Source organism: Syzygium oleosum, unplaced genomic scaffold (genome assembly GCF_021117445.2).
Source record: "Syzygium oleosum isolate NSW1041296 unplaced genomic scaffold, Sole_v2.1 Sole_v2.23, whole genome shotgun sequence".
Taxonomy (NCBI): Eukaryota; Viridiplantae; Streptophyta; class Magnoliopsida; order Myrtales; family Myrtaceae; genus Syzygium; species Syzygium oleosum.
The window spans coordinates 5,508,384-5,535,382 of record NW_026607507.1 but is presented as its reverse complement, the minus strand read 5'-3'; the positions used below and the strand labels follow the sequence as shown (position 1 = coordinate 5,535,382).

Genomic DNA, 26,999 nt, shown 5'->3' with positions numbered 1-26,999 from the left:
GAGTTTTTCTAAGAATTATCTGAATATTGATAGATGTATACATAGAAGGTTGTCGTGTACAAAGGATGTGCAATTACTCTCGAGAGCAATTTCTATAATATAAAATTTGGCTTTCATAATTTAGTAATTTATTCATTAACTTTATTGGGTATTATTTAAAGAAAGTAAAAGAAGCTTTGAATTTTTTTAAATTTTCCTTGTTCTTCTGTTGACGTACAAAATACGTTTAAATAGATACATAGTTATATAATGAGGGCAAAATTGATTCCTTAAATCAAGGAAAGTATCCTCAAATTGAGGAAAGAATTTAAATTCAAATCGAGGAAATTATCCTAAAAGATTTTAGGATGATATGAGATTATCCTAAAAGATTTTAGGATGATATGTTATCATCCCCCCTCAAGCTGAGCACGGTTGGCTGAAGGTGAAGCTTGCTCTGCAAAAATCTGATGCGATTAGAACTTAGACCTTTTGTGAACAAATCTGCAATTTGATCTTTGCTGGAGATGAACTGAACAGTGAGAATCTTACACCCAACTAGTTCCCGGACATAATGAAAATCGATAGGGACATGTTTCGTTCTTGAATGGAAAACTGGATTGTAGGCGAGAGAGATTGCTGAAACGTTATCACACCAGATGGTGAGTGGCGTAAGGAGTGGGCAATGCAATTCATGTAACAAGGAACATAGCCAAACTAATTCAGCTGCAGTGTGAGCTAGACACCGGTACTCAGCTTCAGATGAAGAATGTGCCACCATGGCCTGTTTCTTTGCACTCCAGGAAATGGGGTTAGAACCGAAGAAAACACAAAACCCACCAGTAGAGTGTCGATCAATGGGGCAACCTGCCCAGTCAGTGTCGCAATAAGCAGTAAACTAGTGTTGGCCTGGACGAAAGTGAAGATTGTGAGTGATTGTGCCTTTCAAATAACGCAAAATTTGTTTGACCGCCACAAGACGATCCTCGGTGGGAGACTTTAGGAATTGGCAAACTTGATTGACGGCAAAGGAAATGTCAGAACGCGTCAAAGTAACATACTGCAGTTCTCCAACAAGACTCCGATAAAGAGTGGGATCCGATAATGGAGGGCCATCATTGTAGCCAAGTTTTTGAGACACAGCATGCATTGGGACTGGTTTACATCCGTCCATATTTGCACACTTTAGAACATCCATAATATACTTTGACTGATTAAGTTGTAGGCCTTCCGAATTACATGTTATTTGAACACCAAGAAAATTAGAAAGAGGTCCGAGATCCTTCATACGGAAATGATGGCCAAGATGTGAGATCAATTGCTGCAACGCTGAAGTATTATTGCCAGTGAGTATGATATCATCAACGTACAAGAGGAGATATACGGTTATATGCCCTTGGTGGAAGATGAATAATGATGGATCGGAGTTGGAGACGGTGAATCCAAAATCATGAAGTTTTGAATTAAACTTTTCATACCAGGCTTGAGGGGCTTGACGAAGGCCATAAATGGATTTTTTCATGCGACAGACATGATTAGGTTTGCCCGGATCAACACAGCCCGGAGGCTGGGACATGAACACTGTTTCTTGCAAATCACCATGTAAAAATGCACATTCGACATCCAATTGTCAAAGTGGCCAATTGTGAGAGATTGCAAGAGATAAAATAATTTGAATGGTGGTAGGTTTCACCACAGGACTGAAGGTATCGATAAAGTCAACACCCGGTTGTTGATGGAAACCTTTAGCAACAAGGCGAGCCTTGTAGCGACTAATAGAGCCATCCGGATTTCGTTTAACTTGAAACACCCATTTGCAGCCCACTACGTTCATAGTAGGATCATAAGGGACCAAACACCATGTTTGTTGCTATTGAAGAGAGGTAAATTCTTAATCCATGGCATGACGCCATTAAGGTTCCTTAACCGCTTGAGAGTAACATGTTGGTTCGGAGATATGGTTGGTAGTAAATGCAATCGGAAGTGGGTGAAGGGTATGGGAAAAGGCCTTTCATTTGGTAATACCAAACTTAGATCTTGTTTGCATTGGGTGAGTGGAAGAAGAAGGGACAGGTTGATTATCAATAGGTGGAGGAAGGGAGTGGCTAGAGGTCTGCACGATATGTTCAGTAGTTGATGAAGAAGATACCAGGGAGGTGTTGTTGGATTTGAGAACGACTTGTAAAGTGGTGGCGGGATCACAATGAGCATGCTCGGTTTGAATGACTCCAAAAAAATCGAGACTATAAGGTGGAAGATGTGAAGAACGAGTGGGAGTGATATGGGAGTGAGAAAACTTAATTTCATCAAAGACCACATGACGAGAAATATATACTCGACCAGATAAGAGATCCAAACAACGATAACCTTTATGATTGGGGCTATAGCCTATAAAACAGCAAGGGGTTGATCGAAGTTCCAATTTGTTAGCCTTGTAAGGTCGGAGCTATAGGAAGCAAAGAGAACCAAATGTTCGTAAGTGTGAATAATCTAGAGGGGTGTGAAATAAAGCTTGATATGGAGAACAAGTGTGATGTTGAAGTATGGGCATGCGGTTAATCAAATAAATAGCTGTGGTGAAGGCTTCCAACCAAAATTTAGAAGGCATATGAGCATGGGCCATCATAGCTAAGCCAGTTTCGATGATGTGATGGTGTTTGCGTTCCACAACACCATTTTGTTCTGGTGTGTGAGGGCAAGAATATTCATGTGTAATGCCATATGATTGAAGAAAATTGTGGAAGGCATTACTTGTGAATTTGCCACCACCGTCTGTAACAGCCCGAATTTCGATGTAATTATGGGATCAATAAAATTGACAATATTTCGCATTTCATTTTTGTAAGTCTCGCTCGGAGCTGATCACTCTTAGGATACTAACCAATGGGGTATGGCTAACTAGGAAACGGTACGTGGACCAGGGACTCGATAGTGAACGGGACACCGATCTCGAGATATGATGAGGGAATATTTTGGGCCAACGTGAGCCGATCTTAGGAAAGGTGATGGATTTGGTTTGGCCAAGGCCAACGATGTACAATCGGATCGCAGGTGATTCTGCAAGACCGAAAGTGCACGTGACCAACCAGTCCTGAACCTGAACCGAACGATCGCGACCTCTGGAACTAGTGATGATTTCTCATTCTCTCAATGATCGGGACCGTTGTAAGTCGAATAACCCTAGGTCGATACGCGTAGATCCTAAACAGCCGCCCGTTAGTGAGAAACCCTGAAATTGAAAGTTTAGCGAGTTTTGTTCATGGAATTTGGCCCGGATTTCGATGCCGATTTTCGAAGGCTTAAGAAACTATTTTTGGGAATCTGATGTTGTATTACGCTGGCCACACACGTTTGGAGTTAGTACGAGTAAAAATTGGAATTTCGGTCCGGGGGTGAAAATTTACGATTTTGCCTCTCGGGACGCCAGCGTTGCTTTTCGAGGCCAAATGAGGTTATTTTTCGAGGCCGACGCCATTTTTGGGTGGCCACGCATACCAGGAGTAGTTATGGCCAAAAATTGGAATTTCGACAAAAATTGGAAAATAATATTATTTTATTCCCGAAACTTCGCAGTCGATTTTCGAGGGCTTAGAAAGTGAATTTCGCGAATCCGACGCCATATTATGTTGGCCACGCACATATGGAACACGTATGTGCGAAAATTGGAATTTCGCCCCGGGACCGGAAAAATGACGGTTTTGCCCCTGGGCCGTTTTCAGTTCCGAATTTTGGGAAAATTATTTGGGATATTCAAGAGTGCTTATCAGCTGAATTATTAGGGCTATTGACCTTTTTGCCCATCCATTATTAGATTAGGCTGATTTTAGACCGTTAGATTAGGGGCATTTTACTCATTGCTCGGATCGGCGACACGTGTCCACCTAAGCCCCTATTTTTGACCAGATCTGACCAGCTCTCTCTCTCTCCTCCCTCGTTCGGCAGATCAACCCCAAGAGCAGCCCTTCCCCCACGTTTCCTCCTCATCCACCGTTCTCTCTTTCTTTTGCCCGTTCACGCCGGAGCTTGTCGGACCGCCGCCGGAGCTGCTAGTCGCCGGCCGTCGCTGCTGCTGCCTCGTTCGATCACCCACCAGCATCACCACCCTCACCCCGTCTCCCTTTCTCTCTCTTTCTCCCTCTTTTTCTCTCTTTCCCGTCCGGCAAATAGGGCCGCTGGAGCTTCGCCGGAGCTCCGATTGCCGTTCCGTTGACACCCAGCCGTCCAGCCTCGCCGTACGACCCCGGGCGTACCCGTCCGTACAGTGTCCGTACGGAAGTACTGTAGCAGTCAGTGCGGGAGTACTGTTCACCGCATCCGTACGGTCGCTGTTCACGCCGTCGTCGGGAATTCCGCCGCCGGTTTCACTGTTCATCAGTGATCGACCGCCGTTCCCCGTCATCGTGACCTCGGATTAAGTGAGTAAAATTTCTAAACCCGGATTAGGATTGATAGTGTATTTTTCTGGACTGGTTTAGGAATGCTAGTACTGGCAGAGGAAAATTAGTGTACTGTTTGATAGAAATTGTTATCAGGAAAAATGTAGTAGATCAATGAGAAATTATTGGGGAGGATAAGGGGGTTTAATGACCAATTTAGGAGCTCGTTAGTGAAATTGCCGGGTATGCCTGAGTTGACTGATTGTACGTCAATTGTGCTTAATTGTGGTTGATTTCGTACTGCTATGTCGTATGTGGTGTGGCTGATTTTATGGAGTGCGATTGGCCATTGAATTACTGATTTGTGAATCGCACGTTAGGCCACACGATATTAATTGGGCCAATTAAGCACGTGTTGTGACATTGGGTGTCTGAATTATATTGGTGCTCGTGGTGCATTGCATTGCATAACATGGACACGCATTGCGTACGCCAAGAGTGAGGCATGTGATGAAATTGTGCGAGAATGCGTGTCTGCCATGAGCATGTGATCACCTAAAATACCCTGAAGCGTTATACGCTGGGTTCAGATAATAATGAGTTGTGTGATCACCTAAGGACCTTCGGGTCAATACCGTCCTCATGCACTTTGAAGCAGGACGATGCCCGGTACGTCCGGAAGGCGACCATCCTCATGCACTTTGAAGCAGGCTCTGGTTCGCAAGGAGAACAGTGTTGCGCCTCATGCACTTTGAAGCAGGCTAGAGACACTGGGCTATATCGGTTGCTGCGCCTCATGCACTTTGAAGCAGGCTAGACGCACCGGGCCGTGAAAAATTGATGACTCGAATCGTAATAATAATGAATTGGGCAAGTGTGCTAGTGTGGGCCAGTGGGCCGGGAAATACACGTGACATGTCGACGACATTTGCATGCATGAACATGCATGGACTGGCATGCGAGTGTGTGAGACTCGGTGCATGAGCATGTGATTGGCGTACGTGTGATAATGTGTGCCACGTACGTGCCGTGATTATTATATATCGAACTGCCTAACTCCGTGGGTCGAGAATTATTTGATTGTTGTTGCATTATGGTTTCAAATATTCATTTCCAGTCAGGAGATTGCATGCTAGCCTAGCCTAGGTTTAGGGGTTGAACTCACTGAGATTCGTCTCACGGTTGTGTAAACCGAAACTTTTCAGACCCCCAGCCGTAAAGATGCCTCCGAAGAGTTGCCAGATGATTCTACCGAGTCGTTCGACCCTGATTGGGAGCCCTAGAGCAGGCCGGTACCATGAGAAGCGAAGACCGTCTCTTTTTGAATAGCATTCATATCCTAGTTAACCTAACCACCTATGCCACCTACCCTTTTTGATATAGTGGCAGTTAAATACTGATGTTGAGGTTTTTGGAGTTGTACAAATGGATAGTGGAAAAAGGCTTTCACTATAACAGTACAAGTGTATATTCTTGTTTGATGGCTGTTCTACCTTGGTCTCACGTGTGTTGTTTTGTACGGGTGTATATATATATTTATATACGTTGTTTCCGCATGTGACTTATCTCTGATTGGGCGTTGGGTCGGCGACCCATCCTGGGAGCGTTGCATCACAAACGACCGGAGATGGGATGCTCGCGCTTCGTGGGGTACGGGGCGTGACACCGTCCGAGCGAAATATGGTGATGGTGTGACGCAAAAGATTTTCAACTTGCTTTTTAAAACTAACAAAGATGTCATAAAAGTGAGATTTTAATCTCATAGGAAATAACCATGAATATTTGGAAAAATCATCGACAAAGAGAACATAATAGGAATAATTAGAACAAGATAATGTGGGAGCAGGGCCCCAAACATCACAATGTAATAATTCTAGAAGACGTCTAGAGGTAGAATAAGACTTGAAAAAACGAAGCTTGTGACTCTTCGCCTGCTGACATGAAGAGCAAATGCGAGATCCCGGTTTATTAGAAATAGAAGCGACTGAGAAAATCGCCCGTTGAATGTCATTAGAGGGATGGCCGAGATGAGCATGCCATTGGTCCGAGGTGATGGAGGAATTGTAATGAGCTTTTGGGGTGGTGGAGGATGGTGGAGTGTGAAGTGGGTATAAGCCGTTCTCAACTGGCCCTTGATATAGTATCCTCCCCGTGACCTTATCCTTAATACAAAAACTAGAGGCATCGAAGTTAAAGAGACAATTGTTATCTTTGGAAAACCGATAAACAGAGAGTAAATTGTGTAAAGCTGTGAGACAATGAAATATAGATTTAAGGTGAAGAGGTGATGAAGAGGATGAAAGGGTAGTGGAACCAACATGTGCAATGGGCATACCGTGGCCATTACCTATCTTAACAGTGTCATTACCATCATAAGCAGTTGAAATTCGGAGATTTTCGAGTTCCGGGGTGAGATGATGGATGGCTCCGGTGTCAGTGTACCAAGTGTTGGGTGGGGTCGAGGCAGTGGCAGCCATTGCTGCAAGTTTTTCTGGTGGATGGCGGCCTTGATAGGTATAGTCCATTCGGTGATAATAGTCGATGGCAATATGACTCATACGATTGCAGATCTGACATTGTGAATGAACACCCAAAATTTGACATTTGTTGGCTTTGGGGTGATGGTCGTTGTTGCATCGATCCAGAGGAGGTGGAGGACTGCTGGCGTGGAGGAAATGTTCCATGAGATGGTGCATGGCCACGGCCCTGAGAGAATTGACGAGAGTTGTTGGGCCTGAAAGGTTTGGAAGCCATCAATGCAGTAGACTGAGCTGAAACCGCAGGCGGTGTATCGTTAGTCAAAGAGAGATCCTCACAGATTAACAGGGTATGAAGTTCTTCAAAAGATAGGGTCGATGTCCTAGCACGAATACAAACCGAGGAACAGAATTGTCGATATGATGTTGGTAGCCCATCGAGGATCTGAATAAACAAATCATCCTCGCTTGAGAGAGCCATAGGCTGCCAGCTAGTCAGAAATGACCTTAAATTGCTGGAGATAATCAGCCATAGATTGAGTGCCCTTCTTGAGTCGAGTAAGCAACCGTTTGAGGGACATCACATAGGCAGGTGCTGTAGAGGCATATTTATTATTGAGCAGATCCCATGCTTGCTTGGGAGAAGTAAGTTCGATGATATATGGAAGAGCAGAGTCGCTTAATGTGGCATTGATCCACGATAATAGCAGCTGGTCTTTTTCAAACCAAGTTAGATATGTGGGATCATCAGATGAAGGTGGAGAAACAGAGCCATCAACATGATACATCAGGCGATGACCATGCAAAATAGGCATGAACAAGGATTTCCAAAGGAGATAATTGGAGGCATTCAGTTTGATTGGGACAAGGCTAGAAATGTTTGAAATCACAATAGGTGGGGATTGAACTAGGGTACTGATAGCGCTAGTAGCTTCAGAATTGTTGGAGGCAGCCACGAGGAAGAAGAAGCAGGATCACAAATAATACTATTATGCAGAATGCTCTGATACCATAAAGAAAGTAAAAGAAGCTTTGAATTTTTTTAGATTTTCCTTGTTCTTCTATTGATATACAGAATACGTTTAAATAGATACATAGTTACATGATGAGGGCAAAATTGATTCCTTAAATCAAGGAAAGTATCCTCAAATTGAGGAAAGAATTTTAAATTCAAATCGAGGAAATTATCCTAAAAGATTTTAGGATGATATGAGATTATCCTAAAAGATTTTAGGATGATATGTTATCATTATTGTCCTTTTAAGAGTCATCGGATGATTCTTTTTTTTTTTTTTTGGTAAAGGTAATAATATGTATAACTTTTCAAAACACCAAATACAACCTAAAACCAACACCAACCCTTGACCCAACAAGGACAAGGTGATGTCCAAATAGGGTCATGGGTGGCTTGGGAGGATCTATACAAGATGCCATGTAAAGGCCAAGCAAAAGCAAAGAAGGTAAACACTAAACTAGGTAGCCGCTCGAGTCACTTCAAAGATTGAAGGAGAAAGACCCCAATTCCGTTGTAGCTTGCGGTTTCTAGGAGTGTCAGCAATTGTCCCCATGGATATAGCTTTATCTTTCACCACTTTGAAAAGGTGTGATCGAATACCCGGAATGAAGACATCCTTGTTTCTGAATATTGAGTTGTTCCTTTCAGTCCAAATGATATGGCAAAGGGCGCCAAAGGAGAACCTGGATATACGGTGAGCAAAAGAAGGACCACCGCACACTTTCATAGCCCAAGTAATATGTTCGTGCCAAGGACGGTTGCGCCATGGGAGGCAGCATTTTGTCGCCCAGAAAGAAGCCAGCCTTCTAGTTGACGTGCACTGAAAGTAGAGATGATTGGCCAAGTCTGGTACAGACCCGCAGAAGGCGCACATGGCGGAGTCAATCCTGCGGTTTTGTAAGAGGAATACCTAGGAAGGTAGACGGTTAAGGGATACTAACCATAGAAGAAAGGCATGGCGAGGGGTAATGTGATGATCCCAAATGAATGAGTGCCAAGGGGCTGGACGTCCCTTTGTTCTGATGTGGTTCCAAGCGATCGAAACCGAGAAGGTTCCAGAAGAAGGGGGGGGGAGCCCATGTCAGTTCATCCGGAACATCATCCACGAAAATAGGTGGTGAATCCGACCAGCTTAGGAAGGAATTCAATGTCGCTGAAGGTTGCCAAGCAGAGTCATAAAACGCCCTTACCGAAGTCTCCTTGGGGATCCTCGACTGATATATATCCGAGTCGCTGAACAGACGGTAAAGAGGGCCTCTAGAATGCCACCAATCGAACCAAAAGGAGATGGAGAGACCATTGCCAATTTTCCAACGAAAAAGATCTTGAGCTGAGGCTCGAATATCCAAGACTTTCTTCCAAGTCCAAGAGCAAAAGGTAGGCTTGGATACAACCCATAAGTTTGTTTTTAAGAAAGTTGAGTGTATCCATTTGCACCACATGGATTCCTTATCAGAAAAGAGAAGCTATATGTGTTTAAAAGTCATAGCTCTATTGTACTCGAGGAGCCGACGAATCCCAAGCCCACCTTCTTCCTTAGGAAGACATACATTACTCCACGCTACCTTAGCTCCACCCATGCCTAGGTTGGGGCCTTTCCATAGAAATTGCCTCAATATAGTCTCAATTCTATCCAACACTGCTTTCGGAAGGGAGAAAATGGTGGCCCAATACACTTGAATGGAAAGCAAAACAGATTTAATGAGTTGCAGTCGACCAGCAAAAGACAGAAAGCGTTGAGTCCACGAGCGGGCTCGAGTAGTTATAGCATCAATCAAGGTTTTACAATCCTCCTTACGAAGTCTAGACGAAATAATGGGTACACCTAGATACCGAAAAGGAAGAGTTCCTTGTTGAAAAGCAAGGCATTGAAGAATTTGGCCTCGTAAAGTCAGAGAACCTCCCGAGATGAAGACGTTGCTTTTCCCATGATTCGGTTTTAAACCAGACCAGTCAGAGAACAAATCAAGAGCTTCCTTGACCAGTATAACCGATCTCAAGTGAGCTTCCAAAAAAAGGAGGACATCATCCGCAAAAAATAGATGAGAAATCCGGGTTTTTTTGCACCGCCAATACCACCGGAACTCCCGATTGTCTGTTTTGGTCTTGAGAATTCCGGAAAAGACTTCCATAACCAATATAAAAAGGTAGGGGGAAAGGGGGTCACCTTGGCGTATACCACGGCTACTAGCAAAGAAACCATGAGATTCTCCATTGATTGAGACCGAAAATTTGGCTGTTGTAACACACGCCATAACTAGCTTGGTGAAGGAATCCGGAAATTTGAAGGCCTTTAGGGCCTCTTCAATAAAGTTCCAGTCAACTGTGTCATAGGCTTTCTGGAAATCCACTTTGATAGCGCACTTAGGAAGGTAGGCCTCATGATGAAAACCCGCAAACAATTCTTGGGCAATCATGATGTTGTCGCTAATCCTGCGCCCTTTAACAAAAGCCGTTTGGGAATGGCTAATCAAAGAAGGGAGAACATGCGCAATACGCCTTGCCAAGATTTTGGATATACATTTGTAAATGGTATTGCAACATGCAATTGGTCGGAAGTCACTCGTAGCCGAGGCGTTAGGGGACTTCGAGACCAAGGATAAGATGGTGGTATTTATTTCTTTAAGCATACAACCAGACTCAAAGAAATCCCTTACCGCCTTAAGTATGGAAGGTCCAATAATCTCCCAGGAGGATTTGAAGAAATCAACATTATATCTCGGATGATTCTTTTGATCCCTTTCTTTTTGCAAATTTACGTCTAATCTTCTTTAAGGTCTGAATTGAGTTCATATGAAGAGAGATATGATGGAGTTCCTGTTCCTTTGATGTTTTGTAAAGATGTGACGCATCTTTCCCTCTCACGTAGTCCTTAAAGCTTCCCGTGACACACGATTTGTCGAAGGAGTCCAAAAAAAAACAGAAAAAGGTTCGAGACTCAAAAGTATTATATATATATATATATAAATCTGAAAAAGGTTTGCAATTGTAGGAGAGTTTTTTTCATTATTAGGCCGATACTGAGTTTTTCTAAGAATTATCTTAATATTGATAGATGTATACGTAGAAGGTTGTCATGTACAAAGGATGTGCAATTACTGTCGAGAGTAATTTCTATAATATAAAATTTGGTTTTCATAATTTAGTAATTTATTCATTAACTTTATTGGGTATTATTGTCCTTTTAAGAGTCATCGGATGATTCTTTCGATCCCTTTCTTTTTGCAAATTTACGTCTAATCTTCTTTAAGGTCTGAATTGAGTTGATATGAAGAGAGATATGATGGAGTTCCTGTTTCTTTGATGTTTTGTAAAGATGCGACGCATCTTTCCCTCTCGCATAGTCCTTTAAGCTTCCCGTGACGCACGATTTGTTGAAAGAGTCCAAAAAAAACAAACGGAAAAAGGTTCGAGACTCAAAAGTTATATATGTGTGTGTGTGTGTGTGGTGTATTCTTATAAATCTGAAAAAGGTTTGCAATTATAGGAGAGTTTTTTTCATTATTAGGCCGATACTAAGTTTTTCTAAGAATTATCTAAATATTGATAGATGTATACATAGAAGGTTGTCGTGTACAAAGGATGTGCAATTACTGTCGAGAGCAATTTCTATAATATAAAATTTGGTTTTCATAATTTAGTAATTTATTCATTAACTTTATTGGGTATTATTGTCCTTTTAAGAGTCGCCGGATGATTCTTTCGATCCCTTTCTTTTTGCAAACTCACGTCTAATCTTGTTTAAGGTCTAAATTGAGTTGCTATGAAGAGAGATATGATGGAGTTCCTGTTCCTTTGATGTTTTGTAAAGATGCGACACATCTTTCCCTCTCGCGTAGTCCTTAAAGCTTCTCGTGACCTGGAAACTTTCCAAGGAAAAGTATGCAAACCATTTCAATTATGTTGGGAAAGAAGGAGATGAAAATCATAGAGAAGAAGGCAGGAATCACATTTGATTCAATCACTAAAATTAAACCTATCAAGTTTTTCGTGGAAATTGAATGTTTAATAATAACCGTGGATATGAAGAGAAATGATTAATGAACCTGCTCCTTCCACGTCTTTTAAAGATGCAACACATCTTTTCCTCTCGCGTGGTCCTTAAAGCTTTCCGTGACACGGAAACTTTCCAAGGAAAAATATGCAAACCATTTCAATTGTGTTGAGAACAAAGGACATGAAAATGATTGAGAAGAAGGCAGGCACCACAGTTGATTCAATCACTAAAATTAACCGATCAAGTTCTTAGTGGATATTGAATGTTCAATAATAATCATGGATGCCAAAATGTACTTGAATATCTGTTACGTTTATTGTGTGGTCTTAGAATCACACTATTAGCAATAACGTAAATTTTTTTATAGAGTATTTGATCATTTATTTGTTGTTCTTGATTATTGTCGGGTTGAACTATAATACTAGGAACAACTTTAGAAGTTTTAGGTATAGGAACTTTCACCCTAACATCTTGAATGCAAACATCACGCATTCTTTCACTCCCACTGATGTCAACATCTTCGACGAACCTAGCATTTCCAGATTCAACAATTCTTGTACTATGATTATGACAGTAAAATCTATACCCCTTAGATTTCTCTACATAACCAATGAAGTAACCACTGGTTGTTCTTAAATCCAATTTCTTTTCATGTGGATCGTAAATTCTTACTTCTGTTGGACAACCCCAAACATGCAGGTGTCGTAAACTAGGTTTCCTTCCTATCCACAGTTCAAAGGGAGTCTTTGGAACTACCTTACTAGGAACCCTGTTTAATAAATATATAGAAGTCTTTAATGCATACATCCACAATGATAAGGATAGATATGAATAACTCATCACACTCCTAACCATTTCCATTAAAGTACGATTATGCCTTTCTGTTACACTATTTTATTGTGATGTACCTGGCATCATGTATTGAGCAAAAATACCATGTCTTTCAAGGAATTTAGCAAATGGACCCAGATATTTTCCGATTCATCATACTTTCCATAATATTCACCACCTCTATCCGACCTTACTAGTTTCAATTTTTTTATCTAATTGCCTCTTGACTTCTTTAATATATACTTCAAGTGCATTCACTGATTGAGATTTATCATGCAATAGATAAATATAACCATAACATGAAAAATCATCAATAAAGATGACAAAATAACATTCTCCACCAAAAGATGGAACATCAAAAGGACTACATATATCACTGTGTATAATTTGAAGAAGCTTTGTGCTTCTTGTGACACCTTTCTTAGTGTGTTTTGTTTGTTTACCTTTAATACAATCAATACACACTCCAAGATCAGTAAGATCCAAATTCGGAAGAATTTCATTCTTCACTAATCTTTACATTCTTTCTTTGGATACGTGACCCAAACATTTATGCCACAAGTAGGCAGAATTCTCATCAACTAAACTACGTTTAGTGCCAACATTATGATGCAAGGTCATTAAAGTTTCAACAAAAGCATTATCAAGTTTAAACTTGTAGAGACCATCACATAAATTTCCAGTTCCAATAGAATTATTATTCTTATATAAACTGAAAGATCCACAACCAAACTTAAAAGAGAATCCCGCTACATCAAGTTTTGGCAAAGAAACTAAATTGCGGGAAAATGTAGGTACATAAAGGGTTTGAAACAAATCCAAATAATGCCCATTATCAAAGATCAAACGATAAGTGCCAATACCTTCAACTGGAGCTTTGTTTCCATTAACCGTGAACACATAATTCTCATTTGGCTTTATGGTTTGGATCGAAAGAAATCCCTACAACATATTTGAAACATGAGTGGTGGCACTAGAGTTAGTCCACCAAGTATTATGAGGAACTTCGATAAAGTTTGATTCAAAACATACTAAAGCACAAGGCTTACCTTTCTTTTCAAACCAAGCTTTACGCTTCCGGTAATCATTCTTGAATTATCCAATTTTATTACAAAAGTGACATTCGATAATATTGCGTTCCTTCTTGTGGATTTCAGCTTAGAAGAGTCATTCATGTTGTGTAAACATTTCTTCTTGCTCCTTCCACCTATCCTTTTGGAATTCTTTTCAACTTCTTAATGACTTAAGAGATGAACATAATGAGTCTTTTGATTCTTTATCCTTGTTTCCTCTTGAACAAGTATACTGGCCAATTTATTTACATTCGACTTGTCATTTATGGTGTTGTAATTTACTTGAAATGGTCCATATTGTTCATGAGGCAATGAATTAAGTATGAACTATACTAAAAAGTACTCATCCACGTTCATTCATATAGTCCTTAATTTTGCCGCTAAGTTTGTCATCTCAAGTACATGTTCATGCATGGTACGTGAACATCATATTTCATGGTGGTCAAAGTACTCATCAATGTATCAGCAAGTGACTTATCAACAGTTGTGGGAAGAGTGGTCTTTAAGTTGTTCGCAACTGTTATCCGCATAAATATTAAGCTTAATCTGTTCGATCTTTCCCAAGCTTTATAGAAAGACTTTTCATTATCGATGCTCTCATTAGTAATAGCAGCCGGTTCCTCAACTTGAACTACTAAATCAAGATCCAGGACACTTGGGTGAAATTGGACTTGTTCACTCCAAGTAGGGAAACTCATTCTATTGAATAAAGGAACAGATGAAGCATGCGAATGAAGAGAAACAGGTACAGATACTACAAATATGCAAGACAATACTCATACATTAATGCTTTGAGAATATCACATAATCATATTCAAATTAAACAATACATGTACATCATAATTCTCCTTTGGTTGATCCTACAGTAGACAAACATACAATAAACCATAATGACGCTAATAACTTTTATTTTGTAATTATAAATACACCTCATTAAAATTTATTTGATATCTTTGGATATACAAATAAATCTAACAAGACATATTAATTACCAACTATTACATTCATAAATTATAAGAAATTCATTAACTTTTGGGTGAATCCCTAAAGTCTTATAATAAATGAACTTCAATATACCCGTGACACAAATAAGGATATGTAATATATCAATATCAGTCAAAGCATCAATTAATCATGGATAATTGAATGAAACTTTATACAATTTCAAAAATTCAAGATACCTTAAGGTTTGGCCACTTTGGTGACTAACAAACCATTCATAATTGAATTTATTAAAATTGTAAAGCACAATAATTGTTTCATTCACAAACATTCACCAAATTGCATGCTTAGGGAAAAATCGTAAATTAATGCATAAGAGCAAAACTGTAAAATCAGAATTCTTTAGGGGCAGAACCGAAAATTTAGCAACCAAGGGCAAAAAGGTAAATAATTCGGTCAATGGCAAAACAATAAATAATTCATAAATGGCAGAAATAGAAATCACCAGCCAAGGGCAGAAACGTAAATTTACACAAAAGGGGCATAACCTTACTTTAGCACAAAGGGGCAGCACGCGCCTCAACTACTGAGCGAGCGCGTGGATTCCACGCCCCCGTCTCTCCTCGCACGTGGCGCATGGGTCTTACCTGCCTAAGGCCTTTATTGGGTGATTGGCCATTTTCCGCTTCCGCCCAACCTTCTTCCGCCTGGGTCTCCTCCGACAGCCCATCTTTGACCAAATTAATCTGTGGGTTTTGGAGACCACACTATCACAACCACGCAGGTCCAAGCTTCGGCGAACTTTATCCATAAACCATACATATTTTTAATAATTGGAAAAATCATAAGATCCTAAACTATGGCTCAGATACCAACTGTTAGAGATAACGTAATTCTTTTATGCGAAAAAATTCTGAAATCCAGGCTATTATATCTTAATTATTTTCACAATAAGAGGAATGAAGACATACATTTATCTATAGCGTTGCCCTTGAAGATAATTGTCGCAGAAATAGAAGAAACGTAGAAATTTGATATCTCTCTCTTAATCCACTTTTCTCTCTAACGTATTTTATCTGATGGGGGATAGAATACAACCGTTCGTTCTTCTTGGATGGAGAGAGGACCAGACTCTATTTATATGGGTTATCAATAGGTGTCTTCCATAAAAGCATGTTCCATTTCATAAAAGTCGCACCTCTTCGGAGGAACTGGAACTTCTTAATAAAAATGCATCTTTTGATCTTTTTCATAACCAAGATGTTTTGGCACTTAATTTATTAAACCATTAATTAATAACATCACGTGGGTCACAATTATTCTTACATCACTTGCTCTCAATGGGTGTGATTTGTTACATTGCACGGGTCCTATGTAGACTCACCTGATTCTCAAGTAGCCAGAAGACAGCCACTGCTGCCGCTTTCCATTGTGTGACATTCCGAATTTCGGCCCATTTTTGGGATTTATAAAATGTGTAATTTGTCAGTGTGCTTATAGTAAAATCTCGCCGAGAACTGATCACTCTCGGTTATTATTTTTAAATTAGAGATTTCGCTAGAATCGCACTCGATCGAATTTGATCGTTATTTAGACCCCGAACTTGGCAGTCGATTTTCGGAAGTTTCTGGACGAAATAAATTGGACGGTGTCGATATTGTTGTGGCCAGCGTTGAGATTGTCAGGAATAATGGAAAAATGGGAGTTTTTGACCGGGTGCGAATTTGGACTAGTAGACCTCCCTCGTGATAGTTGATTTAATTAACTTGGCCTTTGTCCCTTATTATATTCTAGGATTAATTTGGACCGTCGGAACGTTGTCGGTTTTAATTATGGGCCGTTGAATTGCATTATTTATTTGATTGAACATTTAAATTTATTCCCCCCCTCTCTCTCTCTCTCTCTCTCTCCTCCCTGCCGTGTCCGCGCACGTCCGCCCATGCCTCGATACACCCCTCCCCTACTTTTCGCTCACGTTTCCTTCTCTCTCTCTCTTCTCTTCTTTTCTTTTCTTTTCTTCCTCTTCCCTTTCTTTTCTTCTTCGTATCTTCGCCCCGACTCCTGCTTCGCTTCTGCTTCTTCCTCCGCCTGGCCGCACCAAGCCGACCGCCTCGCACCGCCGTCGCTCCTACCGAGTTGCGCCGCCGCTCGCCCAGCCGCCGGCCGCGCCGTCGCCGCCGCGACCCCCTCTCTTTTCCCTTCCCCCGTTTTCTTCGCCCGACTCCTCCCCTGTTCTGGCCGAGTCTCCGCCGCCCCAGCTCGTCGGCTGCGCGCTCGCCCAGCTCGCCGCCGTCGGTGCCACCGCCCCACGCCTCACCACCATCACCATTCCGTCTCTCTCCCTCTCCCTCTCGCCGTGTCTCTCCCCCACCTGCTCTCTCTCTCTTTCTCGGCCGCTCTAGGGCTTCATCAGAGCCGCCGCTCGCCATCACTGTTCCGGCGCGGATCCACTGCTGCCCAGCCACCCTTGCTGCTTATTCAGCCTTGATTAAAGCTTAGGATTCCAAGTGAGTACAACCCTAAATCCTAATTAGACTAATGTGTGTTTCTAGATGGGTTTTAGGGGTTAATTAGGTTAATTTAGGGGTTAAATGGTGGAGGCTGTTAAGGGCTGTTTTGGTGGTTAATCGTGATGATTTAATTGAGATTTAGAGTCCCGTATTGTGCTGTGAGTCGGCTGAGCTTGGGCGCTTCGATTCGGATAGAAATTGTGGACTTGGCGGGAGAAACTTGTGATCCAAACGGTGGCTGTTAGGGGCTGATTTTGTGGCGCATTTGGTGACCTAGACTGATAATTTGACTGAGGTTTGGCGGTCCATAACGTGCTGCGTGGTGGCTGATCACGAGAGTTGTGATTTGGACAAAAATTGTGGTTTTGGCGAGTGAAATTTGCGAGCTAAATGGTGGCTGTTTTCGTACTAATCTTGTGGCTATTTTACGGGCTTAGTGTGATGATTTAGTTGAGGTTTAATGACCCGTATAGTGCTGTGAAGTGGCTGTGCATAGGTGCCTCAAATTGGGCGAAATTGTGAATTTGGCGGGTGTAAATTGAAGACCGAATAGCGGCTGTTTTCATGGCGGTTTTGGTGGTCTAACGGGATCATTTTAATGAGGTGTAATGACTTGGAATGTGCTGCATGAAGGCTGAAAGTATTGGAATGATTCGGCCCGAGTTTGGGGTTAATTTCGGGTTCAAATGTGGATTATAGTGCGCGCCTCATTTGGTCCTCATGGTGGCTGATTTGGGTGATATTTTGGGGAGTCAAATGGAGTGTTTTGAGGATATTTGTTGGCCTAGGACGATCTGTTTGGTGGCTGTCCATACCGGGTTTGAATTGGTCTATGAGCGATCAATTTGGAGGTTAATTGTGTGATTATCGGGAATGTTTAGGTTGGCGGGCTAAGTGGCTGATTTGTACTGGGTTGTGATCAATTTTGTGGTGCCGTGTCATGTGCCTAGTGTGACTAAGAATGGAGTCTCTTGCCGGGCCTCGAGTGCGTGAATTGATGTTGACTCAATTGTGTGATTTGTATGCGTAAATTATGTGCCAAGTTTGTGCCATGGCTGGAATGGATGGTTGATTACTTGGGCTTGTGATTTATTGAATTGAGCATATTATGTGGTGAATTGAATAAGCGGCATTGTGCAATTGAATGCTCATTGTGAAATTCGTGAGTGCCCAAGTGTGAACTTTATGGCCATGGGTGTGCATCTCGAGCATTGGCATGGCATGTGCATATATGAGTGTGCACGGATGACATGAACATGTGATCACCTAAACTGCCCTGATGCGTTTTACGCGGGGTTCAGATAATAATTTGGTGAATGTGAATATGTGATCACATAAAGCCCTGAGGCGTTTGACGCGAGGTATTGAACCCGTCCTGAGGCATGTTACGCGGGACAATGCCCGGACTACCGGAAGATGGTCAAACCTGATGCGTTTTACGCGGGTGTTGTGCCATAAGCCTGATGCGTTTTACGCGGGCTAGAGATCGATCTCGAAGTGATGGACCTGATGCGTTTAACGCGGGTCGGAGGAGAAATTGATAATTGCAAGTGTGCTAGAGTGCAAGCGTGCGAAAATGCATTGATGAAGCGTGAGCACGCGTATGAGCACGAGCATAAGCATGACATGCGTTGTGACCAAGTAATGTGCGCATGTGTTGCGTTTGGGTCCTATGTTTTATTCTTGAATTGTAAGTGCCTAACTTGCAGGGCAAGGTGAGTATTGGATTTGGGCCCGAGGGCCTAAGTCAATTATGGCTTGATTGGTGTGTTGTTTAGTGCTCGTCAGGAGGTGCATGTTAGCCTAGCTTAGGTTTAGGGAACCTACTCGCTGAGATTCATTCTCACTGTTGTTGAAAATCAATTTTTCAGACCCCCAGCCTTGAGGATGACAGGCGTACCGATACGTTTTGGGAGGAGCCCCGGTTAGATATAATGCTTGGCCGCCGAGCCTCGTACCCCCTTTTTGATGTTGGTGGCTGTTGACCCGCTTTTGATTTTTTAGCGTGGGCTGTAAATGGATGTTGTATATGGTTCCCAGTATCAATGCAAGTGTATATTTGTTCTTGTTGGTTGTTGTGCGGCTATCCTTGGTTAGGTGGTTTTAAATTGTTCGGGTGTTGTAATGCTTCCGCATGTGCCTTGTACTCTGTTTGAGCGTTGGGTCGGCGACGCGTCTTGGGATGTCGCACTTGAATCGACCTTTGCGAGGGATGTGGCGCACCGTGGGGTTCGGGGCGTGACACATTGCATCCATAGCCACGCGTGAGCTGACCTCTATTTGCCCCTGTTTTCCAATGCCATCGCTAAAGAGCTCAAGCCGCGGCCGCTATTGTTTTACTTGTTGAATCTAATCCTTAAAGTTGCTTTCGTGTCTGTCTTGTTCAGGTTCAATCCTTGATTACTTCACAGAGAAAGGCGAGTGAGACCGAGACCAAGAGATGCTGGTGAGTGATGGCTTTGAACGCTTGCAAGAAGGATTGAGAAAAAAAAAAAGGAAGAGAAAAAGCCACGTAGGATAAATGAAGATAAAAATCCATGCTGTTGGGTGGGAATTAATAAAAAAAAGCAACAAGTGAATAATCAATTAATTAAAATAGCCATGTAGGACTTTTGTCAGGAATGTATCGTCAATGCCAGTTAAGTGATCGTTTTTTCTCCGATTTGACACTCAAGTAATCCGACGAAAAGTTTTTGGCACTAAAGTGAGCGCCGTACGCAACTTTTAGCACTTTTAATGTCATTCTGCCCATATAGTTGACATCATATTAGGATTTAGTGCATCTTCTTTCCACTGCTGTTTAGTGAGATGCTTTGGAAGATCAACATCTTCGAGATGATTATCTTTTACTGATCTTACAGCAGCTGAAAGTTCAGAATGCGTAGCCATCTCATTACTAGCCTGTGGTAGTTGGCTATTGTTGTCAGCAGCATTGTCAGTCACTTATTAATTTCTGGCTCTCGCCGTTGCATTTTCTCAAATCAACAAAAGGTCCCATTAGGTATGCCCCAAAGATGTTTCACCAAAAAGTGAAAAATCTCAAAAGATAAGGATGTGATGCAGGCCAGATTGATAATGCTGCCCGCATCGAAGACGAGCTCACTCGATCAAGGAGATCAGCTCGCATCCGAGCTCGACAAGTCGCTCGACCAGTCTTGAAGATATCGAAGGGACGCAATTCGAAGACCAAGAGTCTCATCCGCGAGTCCATGCCACAATAAAGTCCTTGTCTTTCCCTATACATTGGAAGCCTAAAAGATACTTTGGGATGATCAAGAAGACGTTGGGCATTTATCTAGTTTATAGTTTCTAAGTTCTTTAATGTTTTATGCTTTCTAGGGTCTTTAATGCTCTTTAGTCTCTTCATTTGCTTGAGTCTTTTCATTTGTTTTTCTTTGGCTATAAAAGACCATCTACTTTATGTATTCGACAGACGAATTTGATTAATGAAAATTTTGCATCAAGCAATTATCTTGAACCTTGAAGAGTTCATACCCCTGAAAACCTAGAAGAGTTTTCACTCCGTCCTTGAAGAGTCGGAGGTTTTCAAATCTGCATCCTTGAAGAGTTGCAGTCATCGATCTAGAAGAATCGGTGCCCTATCCACTTCCTTGGAGGGCTGGAAGAGCAACCAACGAAGTTCTACCTTTCCCTCTATTCTGTCCATTTACATCCGTCCACTTCTACCTCGATTTCGTCCTTCCTATAGTGCTTATTTGAGAAAACTCAAAACAGAGAAATTGTCAATCCAGAAGTCTTTGTTCATTTGGCTTTGGAATCAGGTCATTCCGATCTGTATCGACGTAGTTACATCCATTTTCCCGAGCTTGCGCAGGACTGTAATTACTGTTCGTCCTGTTCCACGTGTGCAAGTCACTCTCCCGATCCTAACGTTCGAGTAGCCTACACCAGGCTGCATCATTTGGTATCAAAGCTTTGGAGGAGAGAACCATGCCGCCAAGACAAGCTAGACGTCGTGGAGGCAAAACCATCCCACTGAATGAAGTGCATACGCTCGCTGACAATTTGCAGCAACATATGCAACAACAAATTGATGAGTTGACGCGGGAAGTTGAGTGTCTGAGGGCGGAAAGAAACAATTCACCACCTCGTTCCAGGACCGAAGATTCCAATGGTGACTCTTCATCTTCGGAGAATGTTCGACCATTTCGCAATCGGAGGAATGTTCGACATCACGAGCAAAACATTCGTGAACCGGAGTGGGAAAAAGAAGTTAAAAAGGATATCCCGGAATTCTCAGGTAATGATTCTCCTGAAGAAATTGTTGACTGGCTAACACTTGTTAATGAAGTGTTTGAGCATCGAAATGTTCCGGAGGATCGTCGAGTCGGGATCATCGCTATGCGATTCAGAGGTAAAGCCATCGCTTGGTGGAGGCGTGAGAAGCAAACTCGCCAATCCGTTGGCAAAGCGCCAATTACCTCGTGGAGGAAGATGGAAGACAAGATCCGAAAGTATTTCCTACCTAAGGGATACAAGAGAGAGCTCTATCAACGGTACCAAAATCTGAGACAATGTACGCGAACGGTGGACCAATACACCAACGAATTCAATGAGTTGGTGATTCGCAACAACATTCAAGATCCGGAGGAGATGCTTGTGAGCAAGTACTTGAATGGCCTTCAACTTCATATTCAAGATGCCCCGGAAGTCCTTGACATTTGGGACTTAGGAGATGCACACCAACGAGCACTCAAGGTGGAGCGTTCTCGCTCAAGGAGGCAACAATCCTCTATCATGACCAATCAACCCGCTAGGAGTACCCCCGGCACCACCAAAGTTGCTGAGGCTACGATGCAAACCGCTAGTAAGTTTCCTAATCAACCCAACATTTTGAAGCAACCAACTACGTCCGATATTCGTTGCTATACTTGTGGTGAGTTGGGTCATCGTGCTAACAATTGCCAAAAGAACAAGAATCGACAAGCCGGCAAAGCCTTCTTAGTGGATAACGATTCTGATGAGCATGTGGAGGATCCGCTCGAAGAAGAGGTGAATGATGTCGAAGAGTCCGCAGGTGACGAGCAAATAGTGCATGCTGATTCTGGTGAATTTCTAATGGTGAGAAAAATCTTTCTAGTTCCTCGTGATGAGACCGGAGATGGGTGGCTGCGCACCAACATTTTTCATTCCGCTTGCACGATTAAGGGGAAGGTATGTCAATTAATTATTGACTCTGGATGCTGTGAGAATATAATTTCTGAAAGGGCGGCGAACAAACTAAAGTTGGAGTTAAAGGCGCACCCCACACCATACAAGATGTCGTGGCTATCGAAAGGCACTGAGATAACCGTTTCCAAACGCTGCCTTGTTAATCTATCCATTGGTTCTGTTTATTTCGACAAGATATGGTGCGATGTTCTACCAATGGATGCTAGTCATGTTATTCTTGGGCGACCATGGCAATTCGATAGGCGGACTACTCATGATGGTTATCGAAATACGTATTCTTTTGAATTTGGAGGGAAGAAGATTATATTAGCACCTAGTAAGGAGCCTTTAAAAACTTCTGTTGTCGAAAAGTCTTCATTGCTTTCGATGAAGGATATAAAAGGTGCTTTAAAAGGGGTTCGTATTGTATATGTTTTACTTCACAAAGCAGGTGAAGTTGCTTCTTCTGATCGGGACACAAAGTTTCTCAGTCATTTTTGGCGACAATTGTGGAAGAATGTCGGTACTAAACTGCAATATAGTACTGTGTTTCATCCCCAAACTGATGGGCAAACTGAAGTCGTCAATCGAACCTTGGGAATTCTATTGAGAACAATGATTGATCCTCGCTCTTGGGAGACACGATTGTCACATGGCGAATTTGCATATAATTGTGCTGTAAATCGTACGACTGGGTATAGTCCTTTCATGATCGTGTATGGACAACAGCCGAACACTGCTCTTGATCTTGCACCCATTCCTTTTGCTAAAAAGTCGAGTGGCAATGTTGAAGATATTGTTTCTCAGATGAGAGCAATTCATGAAGATGTGCGCCAAAGGTTAGAAAGCAAGACAGAGTCCTATAAAAAGGACGTCGATAAGCGGCGGCGTGAAGTTATCTTCGAACCAGGAGATTTTGTTTGGGCTTACTTGCCACCAGAGCGTCATCCTGTTGGAAGCTATAACAAGCTTAGTGATCGAAAGCTTGGTCCTCTTGAAGTTCTTGAGCGCATCAATCCCAATGCATATCGCTTAAGGCTTCCTTCTCATATGAAAACACATGATGTTTTCAACGTTCGGCATTTAACACCTTATGCTGGTGATTCCTCTGATGATGACATGAATTCGGGGACAAATTCTTTTAAAGAAGGGGAGGATGATGCAGGCCAGATTGATAATGTTGCCCGCATCGAAGACGAGCTCACTCGACCAAGGAGATCAGCCCGCATCCGAGCTCGACAAGTCGCTCGACCAGTCTTGAAGATATCGAAGGGACGCAATTCGAAGACCAAGAGTCTCATCCGCGAGTCCATGCCACAATAAAGTCCTTGTCTTTCCCTATACATTGGAAGCCTAAAAGATACTTTGGGATGATCAAGAAGACGTTGGGCATTTATCTAGTTTATAGTTTCTAAGTTCTTTAATGTTTTATGCTTTCTAGGGTCTTTAATGCTCTTTAGTCTCTTCATTTGCTTGAGTCTTTTCATTTGTTTTTCTTTGGCTATAAAAGACCATCTACTTTATGTATTCGACAGACGAATTTGATTAATGAAATTTTTGCATCAAGCGATTATCTTGAACCTTGAAGAGTTCATACCCCTGAAAACCTAGAAGAGTTTTCACTCCGTCCTTGAAGAGTCGGAGGTTTTCAAATCTGCATCCTTGAAGAGTTGCAGTCATCGATCTAGAAGAATCGGTGCCCTATCCACTTCCTTGGAGGCCTGGAAGAGCAACCAACGAAGTTCTATCTTTTCCTCTGTTCTGTCTATTTACATCCGTCCACTTCTACCCCGATTTCGTCCTTCCTATAGTGCTTATTTGAGAAAACTCAAAACAGAGAAATTGTCAATCCAGAAGTGTTTGTTCATTTGGCTTTGGAATCAGGTCATTCCGATCTGTATCGACGAAGTTACATCTATTTTCCCGAGCTTGCGCAGGACTGTAATTACTGTTCGTCCTGTTCCACGTGTGCAAGTCACTCTCCCGATCCTAACGTTCGAGTAGCCTACACCAGGCTGCATCAGGATGATTCGAATTGAATTGACAAAGATTAAAAAATGGTCATTTGTTTATTTTGGAAAGGAATGTAAATGGAACTAAAGGTATTTAAATTGCGAGTACTGAACTTCAGAAGTTGCAAGAAAAAAAAAGGTACCGGAAAGTTAAAGGTATTGCGAAGGTAAATTTGCAGGATAGTTAAAGACGAAAATAAAAGCAAAAACAGATGTTCAAATTGATTGATTATGGGTGCTGACCAAAAAAAAACAAAGATTGATTGATTATGTGCAGTTAGATTACTACATGAGCTCTTATAATACACTGTAGCAGTTATTTACAAGCAGTTCTTGGATTTTGAATCTATACAAACTTCCTAGCATGATCTACATTTACATTCTCTGAGATTCTAGACATGATTATACACAAAAACATGCAAATCCCTAGATTGTATGCATAATCATATGGCAATCATGTGTTTGAGTCAATCACCTTTCTTCATATTCAACTGTTGTATTAGCAAACCTCTAGTTTATTCATTAATATCATTTCCTCAACACTTAGCCAAAAATCTGAGATTGTCTGTGGTCGATGATTTTGTCAATCAATTTCCTTTAAGTTGTTGACTGGTGAAGCCTCTCGTTGATAATTTTTGCACTACATATTGTGATGACTTTATAAATGATGTTATCGATTTCCTTCACTAACGTTGAGCCTAATCGGTCTCCGTTTGTTTTTTTTTTTATTGATGACTTCTGCTTTTAATTATCGACTGAGCATGCCACTCGTTGATACCAATCTAGAGTTGGTCCATTTTTTTTTTTTTGTGTCAACACTTCCTTTCTTCTTTCTCATTTTCACAGCAAGCGCTGGCAGGTTTTTGATTGCTTCCCTCACAATTCATTCAATGCCAAGAAAATAGAGATATCCAAGCACCCCTCTATGTCTGCCTACGACTTAAATTAACCGGATAATTTCGATTTAACATGCATCATTCTCTTTTGCTTCCTCTCAAAGCGTATCTTCGAGAAAAGATAAAGGGAGTGGTCTAGATCAATTTCTAATGTTTGGTGAGCGAGTGTGTCAAAGCTAATAGTCAAAGTCCAATTTTCACCCGACCTAGAGGTTGCAAATCTTTTTCTTAGAGATTTTTTAGTAGTTCTGAATACACCGGTCAAAGAGAGGGAGTCCGGTCGGATTTGGTTAGGTCAAAAATGGAAGCAATCCAAATTGATCTAATTAATCCATGTCGATCTATTTTTATGTAATACAATCTTAGCAATCTATATTCGACCCAACTTGACCTGACCCGTACTCAACCCAACTCGGGCTCCAATTTTTAGCAATTTTTCCCTTAAATACAAAAAATAATAGTATATTGAAAAAGAACTAATGAAATAAAAAAACAATTAAACATGAAATAAAATCAGCATATAAGAAATTTCTAAATAGTTTCACAAATCAAGCTACTACAAAATCTCCTATTATTTCTCCTAGTGCTTGGAAGACTATTGCCTGAGTAGATATGTTAATTGGGAAAATGCACGTTGAAAGACAACCATACTTTCAAGCATTAGATATGTAGAGTTTCATCTATTAATGACATCTTGACGTTGTTGGGGAAAAATCAAGTAATCAAGAAGACGAACGAAAGCAGACTTTTTTTTTGTCATAACACACTCTTTAAGGAATTATTTTCCCCAAAACGTTGCTAACGGTTACTAGCAAATTCCTCCATGACACAAGTCTCAAGCTAGAATACCCAATAGTAATTCTGGTATTTTTCCAAGAACTCTCAAAGGGAAACAATAGAAAACAGTGGTCATATATCTTTTGAAAGAAACAAAAATGGAAGTTGTTCTATTAAGCAAAAATGTTGAGTAATTAATAGCGAAAAATATGTTTGAACGGATACAACCTTTTAAAGGTTGTAAGAGCACCTAATAATTGTTCGATAGAAATAATAAATTCGGAATTAAATAATAAACAAAATAATTGTAACTCTATTGCGAACATTTGCTCTGTTTCAATAGGACACAAATGTTATTTTATAATTATAAATCCGAATTTTAATAAATAAAAAATAATAATCGTTGATTAGTGCCAAATTTGTTCTACACTCACCAAAATCGCGCAACTATTCGCACGCCCGCACGCGGGTATAGTAGGGTCTAGTTCATTTAGCTATTGTCTTTATTTGTAAGAAAAGAAGACTTTCACAATTATATATTCGCCAACACACTCCCATTTAATTTATGTGGAACAAGGTACTTTCCAACACAAGCACCTTTGTGCCGCTCTTCAAGCATGACATTGATATATAATCAACACATTTCTCTCCTCCCCTATGTAGCTCTCCCAAATTTGAAATAGTTAAGTTTTTCAAATCGGCAGTCACTTAAAAAGTACTCCTTCTGGAGATAGATCTATAGACAACGTTGTTATACACCCTATCGTAATTACAGGCTTCCAAGCAAACTGGTGGTTCATAGATTCCTCTTTTGAAACATTTTTTCGTGGCCACAGGATTGTTATCCCACGGAGCCATGTTTAAACGTGCAATAAATAAAACGTGGTTCCCAAGAAACACACGTGCATGAGGCGGAGAAAATATTGGGTGCCACTAGGGATT

General features: G+C 41.4%; 1 protein-coding gene across 1 annotated transcript in view; it reads left to right on the top strand.

Annotated features, from left to right (window-relative positions):
• The window catches only part of LOC130134784 (alpha-bisabolol synthase-like), a 90,317-nt gene that overhangs the window by 34,127 nt on the left and 29,191 nt on the right, over positions 1 to 26,999 (top strand). The gene's annotated exons all lie outside the window — the stretch shown is intronic.